Source organism: Triticum dicoccoides, chromosome 3B, assembly GCF_002162155.2.
Source record: "Triticum dicoccoides isolate Atlit2015 ecotype Zavitan chromosome 3B, WEW_v2.0, whole genome shotgun sequence".
Lineage (NCBI taxonomy): Eukaryota > Viridiplantae > Streptophyta > Magnoliopsida > Poales > Poaceae > Triticum > Triticum dicoccoides.
The window spans coordinates 226591468-226595688 of record NC_041385.1 but is presented as its reverse complement, the minus strand read 5'-3'; positions in this window follow the sequence as shown (position 1 = coordinate 226595688).

Sequence of the window (4221 nt, the reverse complement as noted above, 5' to 3'; positions counted from 1 at the left end):
ACTTAATTATTTAATTAATTACACTGATAACAGCAAAGTTTTTCTTGAGAGGTTAAACAAGTCTAACAACATAATTGAAAAGTTTTCTCTCTGGGAAAAACTCATCATAACAGGGAAGGAAATGATTTTTAAAAAAAATCAAAATGGAGCTCAGAAATCCAAAGTTTTAATTCCTGGCAAAATTTTAAATAAAACCAGGCCAAATTTTTGGGGTGTCACAGATACTACCCCCCTTAAGAAAAAATCTCGTCCTCGAGATTTGTTAAAAACTGTTTTAAGAAAACTATACGCAATAAAAAGTGGCTACAGTGAGAGGGCAATAAGTGGTGAAAAACCACAATGTGAAAACCGGGGCTGCGCGGAAAAGTCTACGGTTCGGGACAAAACCGGGTGATCTCTACGCTGGATAAAAATTTAGAATAATCTTCTAAATTTAAATATACGCTGGTCGTACCCAAGAGCACAGTGCTCTCTCTGGCCGACAGGTGGACCCGGGGCCCACTGTCAGCCTCTTCTTCTCCCACTGGCTCTTCCTTCTACCTCTGGCTCTCTCTTCCTCCTCTCTCCCGCACGCTTTCTCGTGCTTTCTCCACCGGCAATGCCTAATGCGTAGGGCATCTAGGCCGTACCATGGTAGTGCGCGGCGTGCTAGCTGCCGGTGCAGCGTGCACTCACCTCGCGGGCCAGCGCGCTGTCGGAACTGCTCGCGGATTTGACTCCGAACACTGGCGATCGGCGACGATCGGCGTTGGTGGACTTCGCCCACCGTACACCGAGCTCGAGCTATAAAAACGGCCGGGGTGCCTCTCTCTTCTTCCTCACATCTGGCCTCACTTCTCCTCCTCCTTTCTCCATTACTGCTTACAGAAGCTCGGTCGAGGCTCTAATGGCGGAGGCGATGCCGGACTGGTTTGTGATCCTGATATGCGGAGGGTTGGCGACGCTGCTGGGGCTCTCTGTGCTCCTGTGCGCGATGATTTTCGACGAGTATTGCGATGCTGCGGCTCGGGTGTTGGCTCTCCACGGTGGTGGTGATCATGAGGAGTAGATGAAGCATGCCGGGTGCTTACTATTGTTAGGGGGTGATTAACTAGATGTAACACCGTTGCAAAGTTTTGCAACCAGTGTATGCGTCCGAAAGATTATGGTTGTGAGACTGCTCGTGGTGCTGAGTGAAAATAATTAATCCATGTCGTGAAGTGGCAGGTGTAGCAAATTAGGGAAAAGAAATCTCACTCCAGGATTTCGCGAGGGAAGAGCAGTTAATTTAAGAGAGCATAAACCACAACAAAAACTACACACATAAGTAGAAGCCAAATAATTGATTTGTCGTACAAACTCAGGGTATTACGCATAAGCACACACATAATTAAATGCTGCAAAGAACAAATATAGTAGTGACGTCTAAAATGAAAATGGTAACTGGACGGGGTCCTGATAAAATGTCTCTGGTAAAGGAATACATTCTTCTTCAATCGGAGGAAGTGGATTGACCAGTCGATGTATGCGTCTCTCCGTGTCGGGTCTCAGTGGTCTGCCGATGGCAACCTGAGGATTTAAATCTGCGAGGCTCTGGAGATAATCCATCACTCGCTGGTTCAAATGCTCTTGAGCAATGATGTACTGGATAAGGTTGGCCAGAACTGGGTCTCTCTCAATACGCCCACCGGGAAAAGACGTTACTTCTCCGGGTGCTGCACGGCTCGGAAAGTAATAATATCCTTGTTCGCGGGCATAGGGTACTGCGGATCGAAGACGAGCAATCGCTTCTTTCGCAGCAGCTTCTATGGCCAAGGGTGGGGTTGGCATAGATTTCCCCACGAAGGAAACTTCTATTGGATCTTGGTTGGGGTTTACAGGAGGAATGTGTACTGCTGCCCAATATTCCGAGCTGGATGGGGTGATCCTTGATTTGAACAGCTCGTACTGGGGTGGCTGGGTAGAACCCATGGTACTGCGGGTAAAATCCCACAATAATTTGACAAAGCTACCTGGGGTTGCATCTGGGGTCCTCAGATGAATGCTGGGGTTCGGCATGACAGGATGAAGCGTGAGTGTTGTGCGCAAAGTGAGGTTTGCTGGGGTAAGGTCACAAGGTGGTCTTTATATAGCAATGGAGCCGGATCGTTTTACCGTGGTGAAAGGTAATAAATCTGCCAGCTTAGCTCCAAAGGTCGGTTCAGTGTCAGAGATACACATATCTCATAAAGAGACGTGTTACTGTGGTTGTCGTCGGGCTGGTTTTGGTAGTTGTGCCGGGAAGAATATGCAGCTATGCGCTGACTAAACAGGCAAGGCTATTATCAACACAGAGGCACAAAGACAGGCTGCGTTAATATACGCGGTCGCATGATTACAAAGCGAGGATACTTTGAAACCTGGTACTACTCATATGGCTCAGTCTACCTCGTTTATGTCTAAACGGGCGTGCCTGGTGGATGCCGAGGCTTCTCCATGTGTCTCCCTGCCGGGATTAGTCGGAGATGGCGGAGGAACTGCAGGGTCGGGGTAGTGAGAATGACCATTGCGGGGATTGTTGGCCACAACCCCGTTGGAGTGTGCTCCCAAAATGCGACGAAGCACCTCTGGGGTTATCGCAGCACCTTGGCCGATGGTTGGGGCAGATCTCGGGGTCTCAATTGGTTGTCCAAACAGCACGACTGGGTTGTCGGTGTTGGGCTCGTTTTCTTCTCTTGTCGGGGCTCGACGAGCCAGCTCTCCACGAGCTGCGATTAGATCAATAGTGATCTGGTCGAACAGCGCCTCTAGTGCACTTACATAGCGCACTAGGTGCAACAATGCGGGGTCCGTCTCGTGATCTCCATTGGAAACTTGGGGTGGTCTACCATACCCTTCACGTCTGGGATAGTAGTGGAACGAGCGACAGTTAACTCTGGGCGACAAGTGCCTGAGATGAACTATAGCCTCTCGAGCGGCTAGCTGGATTGCTTGTGGCTCAAAGGAAGTTGTCCTTCCGGTGAACCGGTAGGGACGCTCGGGTGCTAGACTCCTACCGTAAATGTGCACAGTGGCCCAGAATTGGCGGTCTTCACCGCTCATGGGTCCTTGATATACAACATATTCTGGTGGCTCCTCTAACGCGTAGGCACGACGGGTGAGGTTTGCGAGGATGGTCACAAAACCTCCAAGGTTGGTTGCTGTGGTTTCGTTGTGCACTATAGGTCCAGGCATTGTGGCTCGGTTTGGGGGTAGCGGCTGTGCTGTGCTGGTTTGGGGCGAGCGCGTCCCTTTTTATAAGAAAAAGGGGACGGAGTCTTCCTTCGCACGCTTGCGAGAAAGGACTATTTAGGGGCCAGTCACTGGCGCATGAGTGACATGTTAGGTTGATAGGTTGGGCACCGACTGCCAAAAGGTTTTGGGTCACTGTGTGGTTATCTTGCACGAGAAGCTTGGCTGGGGTTTGGTTAAGGTCTGGTGGGTTGGTTTGCCTAAGTTTATTGACCGGGCTAAGATAGGATTAGCCAATGGTCAGCCTGGCTCTGGTACCAAGTCTGTCGCGACCGGTTTTCCGGGTAATAAATTTCCAGAAGAGACTGTCGCGCTCATCAGCCCCAGGATTACTGTTAGCTGATGAGGCTCCAACTTGATACAGAAATTCCAAGCAGAAAAAAAATATGTAGTACAAGGCCATTCTGGCCTATGAGTACAACAAATGGTTTCTAGTGGTTGATGGCGGAAGCGGTTTGTGGATCATCATTGTCTATGGGACTCCAATTCCCACAGGAACAGCTGACCAGGTTAACTCCTATCTTCGCGAGGCTGCTATCTCCATTGCTTAGGTTCCGGGCTGTCATCGCGTCACTCCTCTCCGTGCAGGAAAATCTGGCCAAGACAATAGCCAGGGACAAGCCAGTGAGTACTTCGAATGTACTCGCAAACATTATGAACACAGATATAATATAACAATGATGTGCCAAAAATATATATATTTTATTGCTCATGACGTCAGTCACAATAGATAAATGAAACTCTGATGCGTGCAAGCAAGTCATTTATAAAACTGCAATAACATGGTTGTATAAAAACTTATGAAAACAAATAACAAGTAATGCCACAGTCGGGCGTCTGAACGACGCCACATAAAGGTCTTTAAAAGAAATGCCATAGTCGGGCGTCTGAGCGACACCACATAAAGGGCTTTAAAAGAAATGCCACAGTCGGGCGTCTGAGCGACACCACATAAAGGGCTTTAAAAGAAAT